The sequence below is a fragment of the Callorhinus ursinus genome, unplaced genomic scaffold, assembly GCF_003265705.2.
Source record: "Callorhinus ursinus isolate GAN/ISIS: 27379988/994484 unplaced genomic scaffold, GSC_fseal_2.0 scaffold18, whole genome shotgun sequence".
Lineage (NCBI taxonomy): Eukaryota > Metazoa > Chordata > Mammalia > Carnivora > Otariidae > Callorhinus > Callorhinus ursinus.
In genome coordinates, this window is record NW_027397080.1 from 36,710,205 (window position 1) to 36,735,734 (window position 25,530).

Consider the following 25,530-nt stretch of genomic DNA (forward strand, 5'->3'; position numbering starts at 1 on the left):
AAAGCTCAGGGTCCCCACTAAGTGAGGGTGTGGGTCTAACAGGACGCCCTCCCCACAGAGAGCTGGGAACTTTCCACTCCCAGGGTTTCCACTGAAGAGGAGGTGTAAGTACAGCCCAGTTCAAGTGCTGGGATCTTTCTCAAGTCAAGGTGGTCCTAGAGTAGGCAGGGCCCTGGTGCCCAGCAGAAGAAAAACAAATTGGGAAGGCACCTTCACCCTAGACATCAAGTGACTCCTACAAATAATTTTTCAAGTACAATGACTGGCACAGTGTCAAAGATAATCTGGCAGGCAAGGATATAAGATACCATGAGCAAGAACCAGGAGAAACAACAGAGATCAGAAAGACTTGCAATGACCTCAGATTTTGAAATTATCAGACACAGACCAAAAAAATTACTATGTTGAAACAGAAAAAGAACACAAGTTTAGTATCTGCAGGCAGCTGGAACTTATAAAAATTATATAGTCAATTAAAAAAACAAATGAACATTTAGAAATGAAAACCTATAATAATTACAATTAAAAATTCAATGGATAGGCTTAACATCAGGTTAAAGATATAGCTAAAGAGAAGAGACGCCTGGCTCAGTCAGGGGAGCATGTGACTCTTGGTCTTGGGGTTCTGAGTTCAAGCCCCACATGTGGCATAGAGATTACTTAAAAATAAAATCTTAAAAAAAATCTTTTTTGGGGGCGCCTGGGTGGCTCAGTCGGTTAAGCGGCGGCCTTCGGCTCCGGTCATGGTCCCAGGGTCCTGGGATCGAGCCCCGCGTCGGGCTCCCTGCTCAGCAGGAACCTGCTTCTCCTCTCCCTCTGCATTCTGCTCTGCCTACTTGTGCTCTTTCTCTCTCTGTGTCAAATAAATAAGTAAAATAAAAAAAAAAGAAGAAATCCAGAATGGATGCTAGAAATGGAAAAAAAAAAAGACCCACAAAATACAGAAGGGAGGGTAAGATATACAAGTATATATAAAACATACAGAATTGGAAGTGGAGAGGATGGAAGACATTAATATTTGAAAGGGTACTGTCTTGGGGCACCTGGGTGGCTCAGCCGGTTAAGCATCTGCCTTTGGCTCAGGTCATGATCCCAGGGTCCTGGGATCGAGCCCCACGTCCGGCTCCCTGCTCGGTGGAGAGCCTGCTTCTCCCTCTCCCTCTGCCTACTTGTGCTCTCTCTCTATCAAATAAATAAATAAAATCTTAAAAAAAAAAAAAGAAAGGGTACTGTCTGAAAATTTTCTAGAACTGTTGAAGGTCATCAAAATATGGTTTTAAGAAGCCCAATGAATCTCCACTAGGATAAATAAACAGAAACCCACACCTTGTCATTGAAGTGAAGCCTCCAGAAAACCAAGGACAAACTGTTAAAAGCAGCCAGAGAAAAACAGACAGGTCAACAGTGGGAGTGACCGCTGACATCTGGATCGTGATGATGGAAAACAGATGAGAGTAGAACCAGAGTCCAAAGGAACCACCAACCAGAATGTCTTTCCTCAGAGCAAAGGTGGAGGATATAGCAAGACGGACAAAAGCCAAGAGGGAAGACCTGGGGGAATCGGCCGCCCGCAGCCTTCCATAAAGGAACCGCAAAGCACACACATCAGCCGAGGGTGAGTGATCCCAGGTAGAAGGTTCGAGTGTAAAATGTAGGTCAGTCTGAATTAATTTTCATGCCACACAACAATGATAATAACAATAAGCAATAGGACTCAAAGATAATTGAAGTTAAAAAAAATGAAATTAAAAAAGTCCCGCTGGTGGAAAACCCCTAGTTGGGTAGACCGGGGTCACCGTGACAACAGGCACTCCTGACATGACACAGTGAGGGCACTGAGCCTCTGCAGTGCTCCCCAAAATGCACACCCTGTTCTATCCACGAGAAAAGCATCGGAGCAACCCAAACCAAGGCAGATTTCACAAAACACCTCATCAGTACTCCTTAGAACTGTCAAGGTCAACAAAAATAAGGGAAAGACTGTCACAACCCGAAGGGACCTAAGGAGATGTGACAACTAAATGTCATGTGAGATCCTGAATCAGATCCCGGGACAGAAACAGGATATTTCAGAAAAACGAAGGACATTTGAATAAGGTGTGGGCTTGAGATAACAGTAACACACAGACACGGGTTCGTTGTGGCAGACGCTTCACGCCAGGGTAGCATGTTAACAACGGGGGGAGACTGGGGCTGGGGTCTACAGGAACTTGGTACTATCTCTGCAACCTCTCTGGATATCTGAGAATTCTGGAAATAGAAAGTTTATTTAAATATATTTTGAAGAGTCTTGCTAGTGACCTTGGCAGATGTCCCATTTGTGGCAGGAGACAGAGGCAGTTGCTCAGGTGAGGTGTCAGGGGAAGCTGAGGGAATAGATACAGGGACATGAGTGTTGCCAAAAATGAGCCGTGGGCCCTAAGCCAGGACAGTGCTCAGGATAGGTCTGGGGGCCCCTGGGTCTGAGGCCACCTCTAGCCTTGGCTGGGGCCATGAGGGAGGGCTGTGGCCAAGGTCGCTCCACTCCCCACCTGCCTGGGGTCAGCCTGGGTTTGGTGTGTGGGGCTCCATCCAGGGGTCCTAAGCCTCTGGTCCGCCTTGACCTGAACATTCCTGGGATTCCGACCTGACCCCCAGACTATCACGGTCACTCCCACATGTTGCCTTTTGGGGCCACCACTTGGCAGCCCTGATACCTGGATGCTGCTCAGGGCCAGTAGGTCCTGCCTCTGAGGGATTGAGGCCCAGAAGATGGACCCACACCTTGGATAGCCAAGGCCAGCTGTGTGAGAGGCAAACCCCGGGAGCAGGCCCTGGAGGGGACTGACCGGGGGGTCCCAGGTGTCAGGCTGATGACACAGTCTCCTTCACCTTCCTGTGCACGGGCATCTCCGGAGGCCGGCGTCAGAAAGCAGATTATGATGGGGCACCCCGGCAGGGACCCGACCTGGTGCTGCCGGCCGGGTCCTCAAGCACATCCTGAGCTGTGAGGTTCTGGACAAGGGCACCTCCAGACCAAACCCCTGAGACTACACCAAGAACCCATCCAGTAATGTGCTAGGATCCTTGCTGCTGTGGGCACTGAGTAGGCACTCCCAGTCACCATTCCAGGGGACTCAGCAGGGGCACAGAGGTGTAGCACCTGCCAGAACCAGAACTTCGGGGAGGGAGCCACGCAGCCATGGAAACGGAGATGCGGGCCCAGCAGGTGCTCTGCCCTCTCCACCTCCTCTCTTCCAACCTCCAGAGGGAGCTCTGGAGACTCAGGGCCTGACGGGGGCAGGTGTTCCTGGGGGCTCCGGAGGAGTCTGAGTGCCCTGCACCCAGAGGACCTGAGCAAAGACTGGCTCGTGGTCTGAGCAGCGGGTGGGTGGCCCCTTTTGTCCTGGGGAGGGACTGCAACAAGGGCTGACCACAGGCCTGGGGCCTTGGTGTGGACCCCCTGGAGGGGAGGCAAGGAGGCTCTGCACCCTGTATCCCTCATAGCCCCTCAGGTCAGGACCCCTCAAAGCCCCCTTGCTGGAGAAGGCTGGGGAGAGGTGATGGTAGGGGGAAGGCCAGCTCAGCCCTGCCACACCCTGACCTCAGCCAACCTGCCCCTTGCCCTGCGGACCCCTGGCCTCCATCTGCTTGGCCCTCGTTTCGAAGAGGCCGAGGGCGCCCTGGCATGGAGGGCGTCCCAGGCTGAGGAGGCCCCCCCAGGCCCCCACCCTAGAGCTGTATCTCCCGGTCATAACTGACAGGTGTCTTCGAGGAAGACAACAGGGCCCAGGAGAGAACGGGGTGCCCGTGTCAACGCAGAATAAATGTTGAGGAGTGACTGACAGGCAACCTTGGGCCCTGCCCTCCCCCGTGGGCTGCAGAGGGGGATGGGCCGGCTGCTTGCCCTTGACCATGCCCCCCACTAACTGCGAGGCACTGCCGACCTGGCAGGACATCTGCCTCCACCAGGGGTTCTTGAGGTGGTGGGTGCCCCGGGACCCTCAGGTCGCGTTCAGCAGGCCCTGGGCATGGAGGGCCCCACGTGGAGCCAGTCTGAGGGGCCGGCAGATCCTATGTGGTGCTTCCTTCCAGCTTTTCTGGCCCTGGTGGCAAAGGTGAGGCCAGAGCCTGGGGGCGGTTGGGGGTGCTCAGTGGGGCTCCCTGGGGCCCTGAATCCTGGCTCCTCCTGTGTCCATGGGCCCACAATGCTGCCTAAGCCGGGCCCTGGCGGTGGGGTTGCACCTTCCTGTCAGCCGTGGCTTCTGGCCTGCCCTGCTAGGACTGAGCAGCTCCAGACTGGGGCTGGGGCTCCTGCCCTTAACTTGCTGGGAATCTGAGCCCCTCCTGTCCCTGAGGGCACTGGTGGTGCCAGGGGGTCCTCCTGTTCTCTCCTGCCCTGCAGGGCCCATGCCAGGCTGGGCCTGGCCTAGGGTCTGGTGCCCTTAGGTGGGGCCAGACCCAGTGATCCAGTGGCCTGTCAGGAAGAAACTAAGAGCTCAAAGGCACGAGGGGACCATCGCCTAGATGTGGAACGTGACCTGGGCATCTGTGTTCACCGCACAGATGGGGTGTGGCCAGAGGCCCGAGGTCACACACCTGCCCAGGGAGACAGGTGGCTTGGCCTCACCCATCCCACCCTTGGCCAAGGTTGGAGGTTTATGAATGTCATGTTGCCCCTGAGAGCCCGCCGTCTGTGGGTATCCGCCCCCCACCCAGCACTCAAGAAAGGAGGCCTGGTCTCCCATCTTCCAAATGCAAAGGGAGCCTTAGACTTGGGAACCAACTGGGCTAGGGAGCCCCAGGACTCCACTGACACCCCCCGTCTGTGCGGGAACCCTCTGGAAAAGGGCCTGTAGCCCGTGCACTCAGAGCAGACCCACTGAGATCCTCATTTCTCGGCCACACGGCTGGGTCCTAGAGCAGCAGTGGGAGCCTCCAGCGGATACTTGGTCCCCTGGGGGGTCTCAGACCAGACCCGCCAGGCCTCTGCCTCGTTCAGGAGGAGCACCGGATGCCCCCGTAGCCCTCACAGCCTCAAGGCCACTATAGCGCCCAAACCAACCCCTTTAGGATTCTGGATTCCCAGGCCCCTCCCAGCCTGACCCCTCGTGTGGCAACTGGGCCCCCCCCAACCCCCCGCCCCCCCCCCTTCCTGGAGCTCCCCTCCTGTCGTCACCTCCTCACCTGTCACCTGCATCTCTAGATGCCTCTAACCCACGCTCCTCAAAGCCACTGGTCCTAATTCTTCAACCGTGTCAGTGGCTGCGGCCCTCGGCCCCGGTTCCCAACCCCTCTCCACTCCGGCTTCCGGGCCCTCCCGGAGCAGGGTTCCTACCACCTCCCCTCACCCCGAAGGCCGCTCCCCTGCACGGGCCTCCTGCAGCTGGGGGGGCCCAGCCCTTGTTTTGCCTTCAGTCTTTCCTTCGTGATATTTTTTTCCTTTTTATTTTGAAATAATTTCAAACTTACAGAAAGATTTCAAGTACAATACGGTCTGAGTCGTCTCGGCTGCTGTGACAAATCCCCGCCAGCTGGGCAGCTTACTTGTCTGTTTCTCACGGTTCCCAGGGCTGTGAGGTCCCAGATCAAGGAGCCGTGGTGTCCGGCCAGGGCCCTTCCTGGTTTGCTGATGGCACTTTGTCTCAGTGTCCACATGGTGTGTGTGAGCAGAAAGGGAAGGTCCCTCTGTCCCTCTCCTTACAAGGACGCTAATCCCACCGCGGGCCCACCCTCATGGCGTCCCTCGGCTAAGCCGACCTCCTCCTGCTACCAACACGTTGAGGGGTGAGGGCTCCCACCCGTGGATTTGAGTGCACGACCCACCCCATGGGGTCTGGGAAATCCTGCCGCCCGCCCCACGCCCTCTGGGCTGGTCTCACACCCTGTTGACCAGTTGTCTTCCCAAAGGATCTGACCCAGGACCACACGTTGCCCTGAGCTGTGGGGTCCCCTAGTCTCTGCAGGTCCAGAACATTCCTCGGCCTGTCCCTGACTGCTGAGACCCCTTTGAAGTTTCTAGGCCTGTCCTTCCGCACAAAGCCCCCCCACGTAGGTGCTGGAGACCCCAGCCTGTCTCGCGCTTAGCAGTGGCTCTGGTTCTGCTCACTGGGGTCGTGAATTGCAATTTTCTCGTTCATGGTTCTTCTCCTGAAAGGAAAAGCAGTTACCTGTCCTCCCCCCACATTCACATTCCGTTCCCTGGGTACCCCCCGTCACCATCGTTTGATGGCGGGGGGCAGGGGGGCTGCCAGGCTGGCTCCCCTCCATCCCACACTTCGAGCATCAGAAGGTGGTCACCTTGCGCGGCCCTAACGCGGGTTTCTCCAAGCAGCTGGGTGCCTCTCAGCGGACAGTGAGCCCTGAGGGCTGCCCATCTCCCCACTGTCTCCTCCCTACAGCCAGCACTCAGTTCTCAGCCATTGCCCTTGACCTTCTGACACCAGGGGTCAGCCGGTCCACCCCAGAGCAGTTCCCTCATTTGCTTCCTCTCCTGTCCCTGGGCACTTCTCCTGACCTTTGAACCTGGTCGGGCCTCTGTCCGCATTCTCTGTCCCCCTCCCACACTCTCTCCGGCCCCCAGACTGAACACTCTGCATGCCAACAGCTCCCAGACGCACTACCCACCTGCCATCCCATGTCCAATAGACATGTGTCCACCAGGGGCCCTCCGTCCTTCCGGGGCACTCTGTCCAGCCCCAGCCCTCAGGAGAGCTGGCTGTACCTTTACAGTGCATCTAAACCTGGAGGTCCTTCTGGCCTGTGTGTCACTGCCGGCTCTAGCCACCACTGTCTGTCCTGGGTCAGTGCTGTGACCCCGACTGGCCGCTGCAACTGACCTCAAAGGCTGTAGGCTCAGCTCCACTTGCAGCAAGTGGAGACACAGTGTCCCCTGCTCCCTGGCAGGCAGTCCCCACTCAGAGCCCGCCACGGCCTGGCCTGCATCACACTGCCCCATTCCCCCGGCCACCCTCCCTGCCTCTTTCTGGGGGTTCCTCATGGGCGTCTCACCGTTTTGGCTTCTTTGCTCACATATTACCTCAGTGAGGCTCACAGCACCTGCTACCAGGGGGCCTGGCCCACACTCTACCCAGCACTCACTTGCCAGTTGTGTGTGTAGGTCTTACTACCAGAAGCTGGAGTCTTTGTGTTGCTCAGGACTAGCCAGGAGATGAGGTGCAGCCCCACATGGATGGCACCATGGGCCTTTGCAGAATGAATGAATGAATGAATGAATGAATGGTGCCAGCTTCATTTGGATCTCGAGGTGCACTTCAGGGGTACTCACAACTGGGAAGGCGGAATGCTCATGGCCCAGGCCAGCACTTTGGGATCAGAGGACAAAGGGAAGTTCTTGGGTTCAGGACGCAACTGAATCTGCTTTTGGGCCCCGCCCGGGCCCCAGGCACCAGGGAAGTTATTGGGACCTTCCCCATGTGGAGGCAAAACGACAGCAAAACGTACATGGTCAGCTTGTGACCAGCGCTGGCTCTGTTCAAAAGTGGCCTTGAGGGGCACCTGGGTGGCTCAGTCGTTAAGCGTCTGTCTTCGGCTCAGGTCATGATCCCAGGGTTCTGGGATGGAGCCCCGCGTCGGGCTCCTTGCTCGGTGGGAAGTCTGCTTCTCCCTCTCCCGCTCCCCCTGCTTGTGTTCCCTCTCTCCCTGTCTCTCTCTGTCAGATAAATAAATAAAATCTTAAAAAAAAATAAAATAAAAAATAAAAGTGGCCTTGGAGCTGACCCTGGCGCTGGCCTCCCTCCTTTCCTGCAGGCTGGGGTGGCCTCCATGCGAGAAGCGGGAGCAGGAGGCCCGGCCCAGGACCCCAGGCGCCTGCAGGAAGCACCCTTGGAAGGAGTCTGACGCTCCTTGCTCCCGGGCCTCTACAAGCAGGGGCAACTTTGTGTTTGGGGAGCCTGGGGAGACCCCGTTCTGACTCCTGCCGCCCAACCCCGCCCCCAGGGGCCACAGGACCACAGCAGATTTGCATTCCAAATCACCAGCTGCGGCTGGCATTAGCATCTCATTTGAGTGAAAATTCTCAGATTCAGGGGAGAGGGTGGGGCTCCAGAGCTAAACTGAGGACGAGGGGGCCTTTGCAGGCTGTGGGAAACTTGCCCACCAGCCCTCAGACAGCGCTGGGAGGACGGTGGGCTCCAGGGGATGTCCCACCTCCCTCCCACCCTCGATGCTCTCAGCGGGGTCCCGGGCCAGCCGGGCCCTGCCAGGACGGATGTCTGGGGCATCTTCGTCCTCAGGCCAGACCCCCACCCGTCCTGGTCTAGCTCAGCTGCGATGGTTATGCTGCTTTCTGGGCCTCCCCGACCCCTGAACTGCCTTCGCCAGCACGGTCGCAGTCATGATGGGGAGAGCCCGCTGTCTGCAGCCCCCGAGCCCCCTTGGCCTCCCTGAGCCCCAGCGGTGGTCCGGGGACAGTGGCGGCCCCAGCACAGCGCCTGGCAGGGTTAGGGAATGCTGCTGGTGCTCGGTCCTCTCCCACCCAGCGTCCTCAGCGGCTCCCGGTGCCCGTAGGAGACAGCGAAGCCCCAAGTGGCCATTCGGCCCCACTGACTGCCCCGTCTGGCTCGACCTGACCCTCACTCCCAGCCTTGCCCCCACCCCAGCCATAGCCTTCCTGGTGGCTTCCCTGGCTGGAGACATGCTGCCTCTCTTCTGGAAGGTTCTCCTTCTCCCTTACTGGTTAGCCCCCGGGATTTGGGGCACCCCACCTCCCAGCAGGCTGTAGGCCCCATGAGCCCCCCCCCCCCCCGGTGTCCCCAGCGGTGGCAGGAAGTGAGGGCTCGGGAAATCCGGGTCGGAAGAGGGAGAGGGAGACGGTCAGGTGGGGGTCAGTCATGAGGGCCAGTGACGTGAGGGAGAAGGTCAGGAGGGTCAGTGAGGGGGTCACCTGGGTTGTGGGCCCCTCCCCCACCCTTTCCCTGGGGTCCCACTTGAGGGTGCCCCCCCCCGGGTGGCCCCTTGGTTGTTTCCCTCCTGTTCTCCCTGCAGGGGCCTGTGGTGTGGGGCCTCCTCCCAGGGTCCAGCTGGGGAGGGACTTGTCCCGTGTCCGAGTCAGATTCGGATACGACCACAGGGGGCTCAGGGGCTGGTCAAGAGGGTGTGGGGTGACCTCTCAGGAGGAGACTAGGGGTGCTGTGGGGGAGGCCCCCTAACTTTCTGGGCGCCCTAGCCAGCTCTTCCCGCAGATGCCTATGTGCAAGCAAGCAGAAACAAGGGTGTCATGGCCTCAGGTTTTCTGCTTCGAGGTGAATAGGGACGCAGTTCCTTGGCCTTCAGAAGAGGACACACAGAGGTGCCAGCTCAGGGGTCAGGGAGAGTGAGGGGACAGAGGCCCTGGGCCCCCCGCTCCCATGGTGGGTGGGCACGGGGTCAGGTAAGGCCACATGGATCTCGGCTCCTGCTACGGGATTACTCTGAGGCCTCCAGGGAGTCAGTGGCCTGTTTGGGAAATTGCTCTGGAACCAGTCTCTGGTTTGGCCTTGTCCTCGATCAAGTCTGAGCAGACTGCCTTGCAGACCATGAAGACAGAACCACCGGGACACCCCATATTTATTAGGTCAGACAGCATCAGGGGAGGAGGGGTGGTTGTGGGGGGCAGAGCCCAACCTGCATGGCCAGCTCCAGCCTGGTGCGGGGAGGCTGGGCATCCAGGGCGGGGCACACCCCACTTGTAAGGTGCTGCTGGAGCCCCCAAGGGGCCACTGGTCTGATGCAACCAGGGGCCCCAGGAAAGGCAGGCCTCAGCTGGGCTGTTGCCACGGCAGGGAGGGAGCTCTGCCGTCCTGCACCACTGGGCACCCCAGCCCCCAGGGAGGGGCCTACCCTTGGTTCCCACTGGCAGAGCCCTGACCCCGCCTGGGGGCCCTGGCATGGCGAGGCTCTTTCTGCATCTCCAGGTCCTTGGGGCCCGGCTGAGCTGCCTGGGCCATGGACCAGCCGCCCTCACTGGGCCCCCTCCGACGGAGAAAGCAAGCTAACGAGGCCGCTGGGCCCAGCTCACCCCCTCCACCTCGGTAATTGGTCTCCAAAGGCAGAAAAGTGTCACGGAGACGCCTGAGGCTGCCACCAGGGATAGGGCTCAAGAAAATTACCACCCTCTTTTTCCACTCGCCGGAGTCTGATTGTGCTCTGGGGCCGCCCACCCGGCACCAAGCAGCTTTGTTTTTCAGACGCACACAGGAGGGGAGACTGGCTTCCCTGTTTCCCAGGGGCACAAATGCCTCCCCAGCTGAGCCTTCCAGACCTTGCTCGAGCGGAAACGGTGGGGGCAGCCGCCGCAGGGCTGAGAGGGCCCAGTGGACCCAAGCAACACCTGGATCCTAGTCTGGTGGGATTTGGTTTGATGGGGGGCCGTGTTTACCAAGGGAGTATTTTTTAATTGCGGTGAAATTCACATAACATAAAACTAAGCATTTTAAAGTGAACAGCTCAGTGGCATTTGGTGTCCTCACCGTGTTGTGCAACCACCGTCTGCGTCTGGTTCCAGAACATTTTGTCCCCTGAAATGTTACCCACTAGGTAACCCCCTGACCCCCTGACCCCAGGAACCACCAATGTGCCCCCGTGTCCATGCGCTCGCCGGTCTGCACCCTTCTACCAGTGACCCCCCACAACGGCTGAGTTTGCTGTCTCCTACCCCCCATGCAGCTGACCAGCGCCCACCCTTTGCGGTGGACAGCAGGAAATGTGGAGTCCACTCAGACAATTTGCTCACAGTGTAGGCCCAACACAGGTGGGCAGCAGAGGGAAACCCAGCGGGCTGGGGCCAGGGTCGCACGCAGGGCCCCCTGAGAGCCAGGGGCGGCAGAAGCCGCTCCTCCACCTGGCTGGGAGGGGGTGCTGGGCTACCAGAGGGGGTGATGAAGCGCCATGGAGCTGGCAGGGTGGGGGGGCAGCGGAAACCTGAGGCAGGGCAGGTTTGGGGAGGAAACATGGAGGTTGCGGCTCTGGGCAGGTAACTGCAACAGGAGGGCCACCCAAACCAAACCCTGGGGTGTCAGTGACCCGAGGACCAGTTCCCATGGGAAAGAGATGAGAAGAGAATCGATGCCCTTTGACAAGCTCGCTTGGCACATATGAAGAGCACCAAACTCCTGGGTCCCCAAAACGTGAGGATGGCAGTTGCGAAGGAGTCTGTGAGTTATTTGCACAAGGTGCTGAGACGTCGCCCCTGATGAGAAGGGTCAGGGCTTTGCTGAACTTCCTGCCGTGTCGTGTGAGACTTTGCTTAGAACTGTGGGTAGGACTGCTGTCACAGGGCCGGTGGCTCCGCTGGGTCTGGATTGGGCCTTTCCAAGATACTCAGAAACTCTATCCTAGGAATCCAGCATCCCTGGCTGGGCCCGGTGTCTGGGGTGTAGTCGCCCGGAGGAGGGGCCCTGGGGACTGGCCTGGGCCTGCATGTTAGTGGGGGGAAGAGGAGGTGGACATGGCGCTGGCGGAAAGGTGGGGGGAGCCCAGGGGTCTTGGCAGCACCAGAGCATGGCATGAAGGGGAGGGCCATGTGGAGGCCAGACCTGTGGGGGAAGGTCGCTGTGACCGTGGCTGCAGGAGGGAGGAGCCAAGCTGTGGGTTCTGGAGGTAGTGAAGCCTTTGTTCATAGGGTTGCAGAGAAACAGGCAGGAACTGGAGACTGCGGCCAAGGAGGGTTTGTTTAAAGATGAGGGGTGGCGCCTTAGGGAACCAAGGGGGCTGACACAGTGGGGACAAAGGTGGACACTGGGAGGGTGGGGCTCCTCGGAGGGCCCTGAACAGGTCCAGTGGGGCTCCTCCTGGCCAGGAGCACAGCCTTCATCCTGAGGGAGGGCTCCGGCCTGACTACAGTTTGGGAGGAGGCCACCAGACTGGGTGTTTCTGGAAACCCTGTCAGCAGCGAGCTGAGAAGGTCGAGGGAGAGAGGGGGCAGGCCGGGCCCCAGGAGCCAGGGGTGAACCCCGGCAGAAGCTGCCAAGGCCAGGGAGGAGCAGTACAGACTGACCCTGAGGGGCAGTGAGCTGGGAGGGGTGGGGGCCTTGCAGGCTGCAGCCCTGGAGGCCAGACCTGGGGACTGTTCACGGAGGCTGGGGTCCAAGGGCCCAGCAGAGAGACCTCTGTGGGTACAGCAAGCAGAGGGAGGGTGTCGGAAGGCCCGCTAGGGTAGACCGTTGGCCCAGGGGAGTAGGGGCAGGAATGGGTGCAGTGAGCGCTGTTTGAGAAGCAGGGCTGTGTGGATGGGGTTGGAGGGAGTAGGAAGTGGGTAGAAGACGTCGATGGGTGGGCCCCTGGGCGGGGGCATGTGCCAACACTCAGCTCACCCGGAGTCCAGGACACCTGGGGGCCTTTGAGGAGAGGGAGTGGGGGCAGTCTGAGGGAGAAGCTTGGGGCTGCGTTGATGACAGTGATTGGCCAATGTCCCGCCTAGCCGGATGGGGCAGGTGGCCTGGGCGGCCCCTGAAGTCCTCACTGGAAGTGGACCCTGCCCCCATCCTGGGTCTAGATGCAGTCTGGGGGGCAACACAGACCCCTTTCTGGTGCCCACACCTGTACCATAGGTAGGACCACCTCTCCTCCCCCATGCTATGGGCCTCTGGTCTAACTGAGGCTTGGGACATGACCCTATATAGTGCCTTGGGGACCCCTGCATCACACCAGGGTGTGTGGGCCTCCATGGCCCCACCCATTTCTGCCAGTAACCATAGCACCCCCAGAATTGGGTGGGGGCTAGGCCAGGGTCCCAAGGATGTGGGAGCCTCCTGAAGACCCTCCATCCCATTTGATTGTCTACTGGCCTTGACTGATGGGTATCCTGGCCTGTCAGGGGCTGTTCCTGGGGCCAGGTGTAAGGAGACTAGGCAGACCGTCCCCCAGGGCTTCTGTCTGTGGGGGTGAGGGCTGATGCTAAACTAACCTGTCAGCGGTGACTGGGCTGCAAAGCTGGGTGAGGCAGGATGCCCCATGGCCTGTGCTGGGGACAGAGTATGGCCACGTAGCCACTTAGGCTTCTGGAACTAGCCAAGCAAAGTGCAGATGTGTCTTACTGTGGCCATAGTAAAATGCTGCCCCAAGTAGTGATTACCGTGAAAGCTGGAGACGATGTGTACAAAATTCAATTATGAGCAGCTCTCAAGTAGTCAGCAGGGCAGAGGCCCTCAGGGAACATGGACGCCGTGGATGAGTACAGTGGCTAACTTTAGGAGAACATTGTGCCCTAGTGGGGCAATAAAGCCATATAGGTTCTAATTCATAACACGAGGCAGAATGATGGAAACTGTCACCGTGCGAGTTGTCCACCATTGGCTGGGCCAAGCACAACATGACACGGAACGGGCTTCAAGGACAGCATTCGATTTTCAGCTAATGAATACCATCTGGCCTCAGGGCTTTCAAGGAAAACGTCTGTCTGGGGATTTTCCACGCCTTGAACCTGCCTCGGCCACATGAGGAGGCCAAAGGCACCCATGGCAACCATGTCCAGCCAACCTGGGAGCTCGGGGTGAAGTAGAAGCACTAGGGGACCCAGGAGATGGTCCGGATGCCTGGAATGCTCAGAGGGGTCTCTCTCACCCTCACTCTGGCTTAAGCCCTAAGGCTGCTGCCTGAGAGATGGGGGCACGTGTCAGAGGGTTCCCCATGCTCATCACCCTGGCTGCTTTGCTGCCCTCAGCAGGCCCTGGGCGGCTCCCTGAGCATCTTAGGCCGAGGATCAGACCTACCCCATGAAGGCGGTTCTCGACCTGATGCACAGGGACCCCTGCCCCACAGGCACTCCTGGTTCACATCCTGGACAGCTCCCCAAGCCCCAGCCCCGCTGCTCCCCATGGGGACACACATCACTCTTGGGGGTGTGCCTCCGGGCTGGGATCTCTGGGCAGCACACCTATCTTGTTAAGTGGGGTCCCTGCCCCGGTGAACCAGCAGGTCTGGGCCCATCCATGGCCCAGGAGGATCCCTGCCCCTTGTCCAAGAGGTGAGACCCTAGAGTTTACTTGCCCACCCCAGGGCATCACCCCAGGACACTGCCTCCTGTCCCAACAGCTCCCCCACATGGCTGCACCCCGCCAAGGGACTTCTCCCCTCAGATCTCGCCCTAGAGACTCCCAGAGCCTCACTCACATGTCCCCCCAGCTCTGCCTGGATATTAGAGGCGCTGGGATCACACCAGGGGCACCCCAGGTCTTGTTTCAAGGATGGAGCCGTGGAGAGGGCATCTTCTACTCCATGTCACTCTGCTGCCCCACTTTCCTTCTCACTGTCACATAGGGGGTCTTCCCTCCTTGGGGTCTGATGGGGGTCCTCCATCTCAGGATAGTCTAGCACCCCATGAGGAGGGAAACCTGGCAGAAGGAAGGAGCTTGCACCCCTCCCAACCAAGCACATTGCCCCTAAACGTGTCCTGCACCCCCCTTATCAAACATCCATGGAAGAGGTCCCCTCCATCCCTTTGGGTTTCAGGTCACCTGTCCTGCTCTCCAAGGGCCTGGCTCCCATCCACGGATGCTGCCCCCAGACCGCTCTGCGGGATCAGCCTCTTCCTACGTCCGGGCTCCAGGCTCTGGTCAGGCCCCAGGGGTTTGTGTGGCAGGCATATGTACACACGTGTGAGTGAACATCCCTGGGTCCCGTGGCCGGACTCAGGGAGCAGGACCTGACCAGATGGTCAGGGCTGGGAGATAGGATATGGGTAGGGGCCTCATGAGGAGAGGCTCGCACATGGGTGTGCAACATGTGGGTAGAAATGCAGGTAGGCATGTGTAGGCAGGTAGACAGGCGTGTGACCCAGGCATGCACGCGCCTGGGGGGGACATACACGTACACACTCAGTGTCCCTGGGCCTCTCCCCCTCCTTGGGATGTTGCTGGTAACGGGGAAGGCATTTGGGGTGCAGTTGTGCTCTGACCCCTCGGAGGAGCAGAGGAGAGGTGGTTCCCACTGGGGGAGCCTCTGCGCTTCTGTCTGTGTTCTTGTCCTCAGGGACGCCCAGAGGAGACCAGCTCGGACCCTGAGCCTTGGGCAGGGGGTCTGGGGCGGCTGGGAGGGGCATGGCCCCCTTGGCTTCAGGAACTCCCTCACCCAGGAGCTGATGGGCGCCGCCCTCAGGGCCCTCCCACGGGGCAGTCATGAGATGCTTCCTGGAGGGGGCTCTGCAGGGCCAGAGTGGACCGGAGAGCTGAGCCGAACCCAGCCGAAGCCTTATCTCCACTGCTCGCCCACAGACTGACTTGGCGTTAGGTTTGTTAACTTCCTGCCCCCTCTGTCATCTTGTTTGTCGGGTGGCTCGCCTTCTGTCCTGCTCTGTGTGCTGTGTAAGAAGCCAAGCTGAATCACGTGGTGAAATGTCATTGAGTTTGCAATCCCGAACCTGCTCTACGGTTGTGATTAACTTTGCTTTACGATTGAATAAAGCTGGCATTTGGAAAGACACAACTTGTGTGCGCGCCTTCGCTCGCGACACCTGGGCGGGAGGTCCCTCCATCCTCCGAGTGTCCAGGGGCCACCACGTTCTGCCCCTCCCCTCAAAAGACACAGGCCTGGCCCCACTGTCCGGATGTTGGGGACTAGCATGTGTTTGTTTGACACAAAGGGCATTAAAAAATGCTGCCAACCAGCACCTGTCATTTTACCAAGCAAACAAGGCTCTAGCACCAGTCAGCAGAGAGCACACAATCTGGGGTGAAGGACGCTCCTTGAAATTGCACACGTCTAAACTCAGCTTTCTGGAAAATGCATTGCATTGCACAGACCAGCAAAGTCAGGGCCATCCCCCCTGGTGGGGAGGGAGCTGACTCAGTTCTGACGGGGGCCCTCCTGCGTGCTCCCTGTGGCCTGGGCTCCGTGCTTGGAGCAGCTTCCTGCTCCGCCAACTGCTCAGGGCGTGGGGCTCGCTCCCCTCCCTGTGTCTCGCGAATCACCCCCACTGCCGGCCCAGAGTACGAGGTTGCTGAATGTCCAGAGTGTGATGGAAGCTCAGGGAAGCGGTCAGACCCCGGGGTCAGGGAGAGGAAGGGCCGCACCCTGTTCCTGGAGAAGGTGGAAAGCAGGAAGGCGCTCCTGGCATCCAGCCCGGTGCAGCCTGTGTGGGTGAGATCAGTCTGGCCTGGCCAGCCAGTGAGGTTGGCGGCAGGTCAAGACCGCTCCAGTCCTGATGGGGCCCAAGAAAGCAAAGCCTGTAGTCTACAGCTTTTTCTCTGTGGGTCTGATACAGTCTGCTTCGCCCCCTCCCAGTGCCCCCTAGACGACAAGCGGGAGACAGGAAGGCCACAGGGGCAGATGTGTCTGGAAATGAATTGAATGGGAGGAGGGGTGGATCACCCAGGATGGGGCCAGAGAATGCTCTCTAATGCTGGCCACCAGCTCCAGGTGCACACTCCTGTGTGTGCGTGCGTGTGTGCACGTTTGTGCAGGTAATGTGGGATTGGGAGTGTGTGACTGTGTGTACGTGTTACCGAACACAAGTGTGACCAGCATGTGTGTGCATGTACAAGCATGTAGGGCCCAGAGGAGGAAGGAGTCGGAGGGGCCCCAGGAAAGCAGGGGAGTGCAGGTGGTCCAGGCTCCTGACCCTCTGGGGGTGGGCTGTGCCTGAGAGGCCAGGGAGACCCCAGCCCTCCTTCCCACTAATGCTTCTGGGAAAAAAGCCTCTGTTAGCTCCTGTGACAAAATACCCTGAACCCTTCCCCCAAGGTCACAGGGATTTGAACATAGGCCCAGAGGCTGTGCCACACCCCTGAAGTGGGCCAGGTGGGGGTTGGTGCAGTCCTCTCTCCAAGGAGCCCCTCCCTCTGTAGGTCCCCAAAGCCCCCAGGGGGATGCTCCTGCACTCAGGCTCAGGGCGACCCGTGCACCCAAGGCCCCAGAAGGACCCACAGCAACAGACACTGCAGGGGGCTGGGGAGCAGAGGACCACAGGCCCCAGGTCCTGTGATGGATGGGTGTCCCCTCCTACCCAACATAGGGCTGTGGTCCTGTAATGCACCCCCCCAACCCCGACCCAATATAGGGTGCAGAAGGGAAGCAAGGAGGCCGAGGGAGAGCTCATGGAAGGCACCGGTCCTTTTTCTGGGAAACCAACTCCAAGGACTGATTTGGTGATAGTGACAGATAGATGTGCTGTGACAAGTAAGCTTGCCTGCCCTGTTCCAGGCTCCCCTTCAGTCCACAGACCGGCCTGTGCGGCTGGGGAGGGGGCCACCCAGAGGTGGGGCAGGCAGCTGGGGCAACCCTGAGCCTCTTAGACCCCACACTCACGTCCCCCCGCTCGGCTCTGCGGGCTCCGCCGGGGGTGGGGACGCGGCTGGATCCCTTCCCTTCCCCTCCCCCCTCCTGCGCACAGACCCGAGGAGGGGGCGCGCAGAGTCCCCGCGTGGAGGATCCGCCCCTCGGAGCCGGCCCAGGCCGGGTGGGCCTCACGCCTTTGTCTCCCGCACCTGGTGGGGCTCGGGTTTCCTTATGCAAAGCTAAGCTTCCCACCCATCGGCACCCTCCCACCCTCCCAGGACAAGCACGGTCCCCAGGGTGAAGCCACCACAAAGCGCCCTGCCCGCATTGTTAGCTGGGAAACCAAAGAAGAGGCGGGGCCGAGGGGTCGCGGACAGGTGCGCGGACTCCAGAGGCCCCGGTGCGAGCGCGCTTGCGGATGGAGTGGGCTGGGGCTGCCTCGGTCCTCTCCTCCTCTCGACTGGACCCAGCTGGTCAGCAGGAGTGAGGTCCGCTATCCCCACAAAGGTGCCTGTGGCCAAGTACCCAGGGCAAACGGACCCCCCTGGCAGGCAGCCTCTGGCCCTCTCTTATCCCCACAGGTCTGCTACCCCGCCCCCAGATTCCAGAGCAGACCCGCGGGGAAAGGGTTAAGCCCGCCTGGGTGGCACCTTTGTTTGCAAGAGATCTGCACCTGCTCTTGAATTAACCCAGACAAATGAAGGTGAGATTGCCCGAGTCCCACCAGAAAAAGGATCCGCCCTCCTGTCTCACAAGGCCTTGCCTGGGCAGAGACACCTCACCGAGGGGACCAGAGCCCGCCCCCACCCCCTTCCAGCCTGCAGCAGAAGGCAGGTGTCTGCTCACATCGGAGAAGTTTAAAGTTCTGTATTTGGATTCCACTGGCAAGCAAGGAAGCAAGCAGCCTCAGCACTGTGCCCCACACCCTCCCCTTGGGAGCTGCTGTCCAGGCCTGTACCCCAAAAGCTGAGACCCCCCCACCCCAGGCTCTGTGCCCCCTTTGCTGTCTGGGAGTGATCAGAGCTACCTCTCAGGGTGAAAGCCCTCCAAGCATCAGCCACACACCAGAGACTGTCTGGGGCTCGGGCATTTCTTCTGACACCCCACAGGCCGTCAGCAGCCCTTCTCCCCTGCGGCCTTTCCAGGGCAGACACCTCTGACCCCACCCATTCTGCCACAGGGTGGCCGCAGCTGCCCACCACCTGCCAGCCCAGCCTGCCCACCTGCTGTGGACCCATGGCACCTTCCCCAGGGCAAGGGGGGCCCCACAGTTCTCCACTCACCGCCCCCCAAACGCTTGTGTCCTACAAGCGTCTGCTCAGCCCAGAGCCCTCCAGGGCTGCCTCCTCCACCCCCACCATTCCTGGCCCATGTGTTTCTCACCAGCCGCCCACCCCCCACCTCCCGAGGGCACAGAGGGCCTGGGAATAAATGACTCTCTTGGCCTCAGAGGGTGTGTGTGGACACAAAGCTACGGATCTGGACACATTCCCCGAGTCCCCTCTACAGGCACCCCTGAGCTTAGAAGGGGGGCATGGCAGGCCCCTCAGCCCAGGCTTGGGCACGCACCATTACCCCGTGGCCACAGACTACAATAACCCTGAGGCCCTCCTTTCTGACCTGGGGACACGTCCCACACAGGACCACATGCGGAGGACATACGATGCATTCAGGAAACACTCCCACTGGTAGATTATTCACATCTCTTCCCAGCTCAGTGTTCACTGGCTGGACCCTGGCAGCTTGAGATCTGTGGTGGGTGTTTACACCGTGAAAGGGGACAAATGCCACAACCAGGTGCCCCCCCCCCCACCGCGGGCCATCTGTTAAACATTTACTAGCTCACCATGGCCTGGGACCATCCCGTTCCCTGGGGATGGAGGTGGAAGACCCTCCAGTCCCTGCCCAGGAAGGTGTGGAGGGGGTGTAAGGGTACCCGTGACCCAAAAGCCCCTGCGCAGCCTGGGCCCATCAGCAGGGCAGCTGTAGCAGTGGACAGTGGCCTTGGGGCCTGGTTTTCCACAGGGCCCCGGGGGATGGTCAGAGGCTATAGGCAACACACCTGCCTTGGAAGGTGGGGTCACGGGGTAGGGCTCTCCCAGGCATTCAGCACATTGGACATTAAAACCCTCTGAACCACAGGTATGTTGGTCTGGGCTCAGGTTGGAGCAGCCCCCTGAGGGAGCTGCTGGAGGGGAGTGTGATTATGGTCAGGCAGCCCACTCACCCCCTCCACAGCACTCCCTTCTGGCCTGGAGGGAACCTGGTTAAAACACACACACACACACACACACACACACCCCCAGAGGGGACATTAGTGAGGCTTGGGTTTGAGCCAGTGTCAGCGTCAGCCACGGACCAGGCCCCCCAGCCTCCCTGTGTCCTCTTCTCCGGGCCTGGGGGTCATTTGACCCCTCCTCAACAGAACCTGTCATCCCCAAGTCCTTCTCGTGGGGCCAGTCTCTGTGGGGCTTCACCCTGCCACCAAATCCCATACTCTGCCCCTGAATGCTGTTTCTTGGGGGCCAGCACAAATGTGGGCCTCTGACACCGATACCTTCTCCAGGGTGTTCTGTGTGACCACATTCTGGGCACCTGTTTGCAGGATGCTGGAAAGAGTTGGCACCCATCTTGTGGGGGACCCAGGAAGCCCTGCAGACACCACCCGCCCCCAAGACCATGAGAAGTTCTCAGAGATGCCCGGGGTGCGATGACAGCTCCAGGGCCCCAGTGTTGCAGGCCTGCTTGTGTAGGGACCTTCCCTCCCCCAAGGCTGCCTCACCTGCTGGGGTGCCACACAGTGACATCCTGGGAGGCAGGCAGAGCCCATCTCAGATGCTGTTATCGGTGTTAACAGGATGTGAGGAATGGGTTTATGAGGGGAAGTGACTGATCTGTTCTGGTTTTCAGAGTGGGATGGGGAGGTAGGGAGAGAGCAGGAGAAGACCTCAGAAGGGTCTGTGCAGGGAGAGGGCAAGCCTGGTCTTGGGATTTCCCAGTGAGCTGATGTTCAATTGTGCTATTACATTAGGCGTCTGTTTCTTAGGAGAGAGAGAAAACATCAGTGTCTTCCCAACCACTAGCTTTTCATAGGCACCAAGTAAGGGAACTCACAACAAAGATGTGCAAATTAATGAAGCTGTTCTTTTTCGGGGGAAACCACAGAATCTACATTCCAGGACACTTCCCTTTCCCCAGACCAATGACCCACTGGGTCAAACTCCAAAAAACTGCGCTTGTCCAAACAGACGCAGGAATCCCCGGCCTAGCCTTTTGAGCCATTTCATGGATATACAGACATTGTGAGTGTCCCCCAGTTTTCTGCTGCTGACCCTGGCACAGACCTGACAGTTAGAGGGAAAGCCCATTGTTCTGTCCCTGGGGGGACCCAAGAGGCAGGTTTCCGCAGGAACAGCTAAAGCCCACCCAGGGCTACTCAAGCAGGGCAGGGAGTGAGACATTCAAGTGCAAGGCCAGTTGTCCCCTGGCTGCCTTCCCACCGCTGCTTGGGAGCAGAGACTGAATCAAATGCAGAAGTTCGCTGCCAGGTGTGGCCAGCCTGACACTGGGGTCTACCGAGGCCCTGGGCTCGGGGGCAGGACACCATGTGTTGCCTGTTCCCAGTCTTTCTCTCTCACGGCCTTGCTAAGCAGTACAGCGGATGGCATCACGCTCACGGTCACCCCCTTTGGGAAGGGCATACCAGGAACCAAAGACAGGAGACCCAGGCTCACCACCAGGGACACTGCAGACAGACCAGGGCACCCACCAGCGCACCATGGACAGACTACACACACTCAACATGCCCAGCCAGCCCTTGTGGAGTGCTCTCTCTGCCTCCCATCATAGGTTTTGGGATGCCTCAGGATGCCTCCTTGCAGGCACCTTACAGATGCTCCTGAACTACTGATGTGAACAGACCACCTGCCCCGAAGGCCAGCGAGCCTGCGTTCCCCCACAACACGAGAGCTTGCTTTCCTCGTGTCCACCTCTATAGCTATTGCTGCCTTGACTCTTCAGTTTTGCAAGTGTGTCCCCCTCACCTCTGATGAGCCCAGGGGCCTACCCAGGCCCCCTTCCAGCAGGTGCACAGCCCCCACTGCCCAGGGCACCTGGGGGTGCTTACCCTCAAAATGATAACAGATACTCAGCAGGGTAGCTTGGCCTGCTCCCCAAGGCCAGAAGCTCCTTCCTTACCCAGTCTTGCTTCCCTGCTCCCTGAGGTACCCCTCCCCCAGTTACCCCTCTTACACAGGGTCCCCTGCCCTAGGCTCTGCTTCCAGAAAATGGACCTGTGTCTGAATTTTGCCTCCCTGACAAATAGTGAATCTGAACTTTTCTCAAGTCCGATTGCTCATGGATTTGCTCATTGGCTCACCGGGCCATAGCCCATACCCATCCTTCCACAGGGTTTCTTGTGTTTTTCTTGACAATTTATGAGTTCTTAACTCTGATTCAACTCTGATTTAAATTTGATACAGTAAGTGTGACTATAAGGAAATATGGGGAAAAATATATTTACTGTGTTTCTCCAGAGTCTGTATGAGAGGAAAGCTTAAAAAAATCATTAATATCCTCAAAGAGATAAGAGAAAATATTGTGACCACAGTAAAAGATCCGAGTGCTGTAGAAACAAATATTCAGAGAACCAAAATGAATTCTTGGAAATTAATATTACAGAATAAGTGAAAAGCTCAGTAAGGGAGTTGGAACACAGAATTAAAGCATTTCCTTGAAAGTAAAGCCAGAAGATCAGGAAAAGGACTTAGGAAAGGTCATTAGAGGCCAGTCTGAGGTCCAGGATCCCAGTATTTACCACAGAAAGAGGGAACAGAGAAAACAGAGGGAAGAAAGAATTTAAAATTAATAATTCAAGAAAATTTCTTAGAACCGAAGGACAGGAATTCCCAGACCAAAAGAGTCATGGGCACTTAGCGAAAGGGCCTGGAAATGAACCCATACAAGGGTCATTTTCCTGAACTGTCAGAACACTGAGGACAAAAAGAAGCCCCTAAACACTTCCAGCAAGGAAAAAAAAAGTGGTTTTCATACCACAGATCAGGAGTTAAACCAGCACCACATTTACCCACAGCAGCATCAGAAACTGGGAGACACTGGGATAATGTACTCACAGTTTGGAGGAGAAATGGAGTTCTGTACACAACCAGACTATCATGTAAGTGGCAGTGGATGAAAGGTATGTTTTTTTAAAATTTATTTATTTGACACACACAGAGAGAGAGACAGCGAGAGAGGGAACACAAGCAGGGGGAGCGGGAGAGGGAGAAGCAGGCTTCCCGCCGAGCAGGGAGCCCGATGCGGGGCTCGATCCCAGGACCCTGGGATCACGACGTGAGCCGAAGGCAGACGCTTAACCGACTGAGCCACCCAGGTGCCCCTGGATTAAAGGTATTTTAAAGTCATGTGTCTGCCATGTATCCTTTTTCAGAAAGCTACTGAAGGACACACTCCACCAGAACAAGGACTAATTAAGAAAGAGGAAGACATGAGATCCAGGAAAATCCAACTCAGGGGAGAAGCAAAGGGAATCTTCAGGATGAAGACAAGGGAGAGTTTGAAATTCCAGCCCTTGCCACAAACACAGGAGGACTGACCAGTACTGGAACAGGGCATTGGCTCCTAGAGGTACCCCCTCAGAAATACCCCCATGTGTTTGAATTTAAGCCACTGGCAAGAATCTGAGGATGAATTAGTAATGAGTTCAGAGAAAACTCAGCAAGCACGAAAAAAGAAAGGCGATTATTAACTCCAGGGAAAACAACACGTTGTGTGGGTTGCAACAATAACTATGGCATGCCATTGGCCTGGCATGAATACAAATCTAACCCCTGAATACAGAGCTAACTAAAGTTATAACATAGCTCTGTTGAAAATATAGGGGATGCAAGTGTGTGTGGGAATGGGGAGAGGTGGAAGAAGCAAATGCTGTCTTCCATAGAATTAATTCAGTAGTATTAATACCTAAAACTGAAACACCAAGAAGCTGTTGTTTAATCACGTTGTTACACAGATGCAGGTAAATAGCACAAGAATTGTCTGGAATATGGAAGAGATTGTCTTCTGGGATGGCGTAGGGGGTGGCTGGGAGCTGTGTTTGTCCAAGCCTTATAGGAATGTCTAACTCATACTACATACAAATATAACTTTGATCAAAAATAAAATAAAAATTCAGTTGGTATACCCTCCCCTCCCTGGTGAAGCCTGGGAATCGCTTCAGTAATGTTTGAATGACCTGTAATTAAAGCTAGCTAAAACTTGGCTGTGAACTTATCTGCTATCCTACCCTAACTGTCACACTCTCCACCTCCTCTTCTGATAGACAGCAGGGACAACATCCATTTCCCATGATGAGGTCACACATAGTCTGCGCCCTGACCCTGAGTCCACCTTCCTGGGCAGGCGTGGTCTCCACCACATTCTGACCATTTTGCCACGTGACCACTCAAGGCCTAGCCCCGCTGTGGAGCTGTCCTGTGTTTCAGGCCATGTCTTGTTTTTTTGTGTGCCCACATTACCACGACACCCTGGGCTCCAAATCCCGGCCGGGTTCAATTTCAGCTTTGATGGAGGAAGCTGGCCCTACTCCAGCCAGTCACGAACTCCATAGCTTTAGGGTAGGGCACGGTATACATGTGTCTTGTGAAATGGAATGAATTTGGTTTCCTTGCGAGTGCTCTCCGGCTATTGCCATGTTTAGGGAATGTGAAGGGTCTCAGTCTCCCTCCCTCCCTCCTTGGCCCTCAGGGTTCTGGCGGTCATCTTCAGAGATGGCTGGGCCATAAGTGAACAATTGAGGGACTTACAATCATCCTTCCCCAGAGGACGCTCAAAAACCCACACCTATCACAGAGGTCCGAGACCCCCATTCTGCCAGGGAGCCCATGGGTCACTGTGTGGCCTTTTCGTGCAGCCAGTTGGAAATCCTGCTGAATTTCCAACAGGTCGCTGTGCTGTGGGATCTCAGGCTGCCTGCCTGGCTGGCACAGGCCCACCGGCCCCCTCCAGCTTTTCCAGGTATTTTCCAACACTCCCAAACGTGTGTCTTGGGCACAATCCCTTCCCATCCCCCAACAAATAGCAGAAACACCGCCAGCTTTCTGTAAGACCCCTTCAGCTGAAGCAGCCCCTTCCAAAGGCCCCCACTCTCTCCCACAGGTTCATGGACTGGGGACCTCCCCATGGTCCCCAGTGCCTCAGTGCCGCTGGCCACACCAGGACATCCCAGAGACCATGGGCTGGACCACAGCTCAGAAAGAAAAACTACAGAGCTGGTGGGGTCTTTCAGGCCAGCCCCGATCAGAAGTGGTGAGGTCACCATAGACCCCACGAGACAAACTTCTCCCGGGTGCTTTCTCGGAAGCCTCAGTCCTACCTGGTCCCTGGGAGGACAGCAGCGTGGCTGTACGGCGTCAGCAGGCGAGGCTCCCCGGGGCTGCCTTATCGTGGCCTGGCTGGGCGGAATGCGGTGGAAACCTTTGCCTGGTACAAGCGGCCTCTGCAACACAGCCCAGGAATTTTGCGTTGAATAATTTTTAACTTCTGCTCTGAGAGAAAACCAGGGTTGTATATAGTGTCTGTCTACATAGGAATGCCAGGCGGCTTTCACTTAAAAATAAATACCTCAATAATCACAAGGAAACCTGCTTTGGGGAAAAAGAGAGAAAAGAACAGAAAAAAGAAGAGAAAAAGAAAGCAGTCATGGGGGCTTAGGGACCTCGCTGGCCATCAAGCTGGGCTACAGGCCAGGTCTTACTGCCCCTACCGGAATGGAGTGGACGGCGGGCATCTCAGGTGGGGGACTGACTCCCAGGGTGTGGGCAGAAACCCTTCCTGACACTTCTCTGGGTACAAAGCCGGCTTGGTGACCACTCCCCCACCCGCCAGCCCCCCACCTCCCTTGCCCCATAACCCTACGCCCACGACTTCAATTTCTCTTAACAGCCTCGTATTTCAGAAACCTCTGCGACCCGCAGACCCTGCCTTCCATGCTCCTGGCGGTTAGGTCTGTACTCATCCAAGGCTTGGACCTGTAATCCTGTGGCTGGACGAGACAGAGGCCACACAGAACTCTTGGGGGTCTATGGACGATGGGAGAGGGGACAGCCTGGCTGGCCCCACGCCGAGTAACCATTATATAGTGAGCCAGGAAACTCATAGCCTGAAACCAAAGTTTTCCTTGAAAAGACCTCGCCTTTCTCCAGCTCTGGGACAGGCATCACTGACCTGTTGGTGTCCCAGGAGAGGCCTATAGACCCGCATGGGAGGGCGCCAGGCGGCCACGGGAAGGGCATCACCATCCACTGCAGAGGACAAGCGTCC

General features: G+C 57.6%; 1 protein-coding gene across 1 annotated transcript in view; it reads right to left on the reverse strand.

The window, feature by feature from the left end:
* The window catches only part of TTLL10 (tubulin tyrosine ligase like 10), a 55,886-nt gene extending 31,279 nt beyond the window's left edge, over window positions 1-24,607 (reverse strand). The window contains exon 1 of the mRNA XM_073903569.1: window positions 24,584-24,607. The gene's annotated coding sequence lies outside the window, so the exon portion shown is untranslated. The remainder of the gene's footprint in view (window positions 1-24,583) is intronic.
* Between the last annotated feature and the right edge of the window lie 923 nt (window positions 24,608-25,530).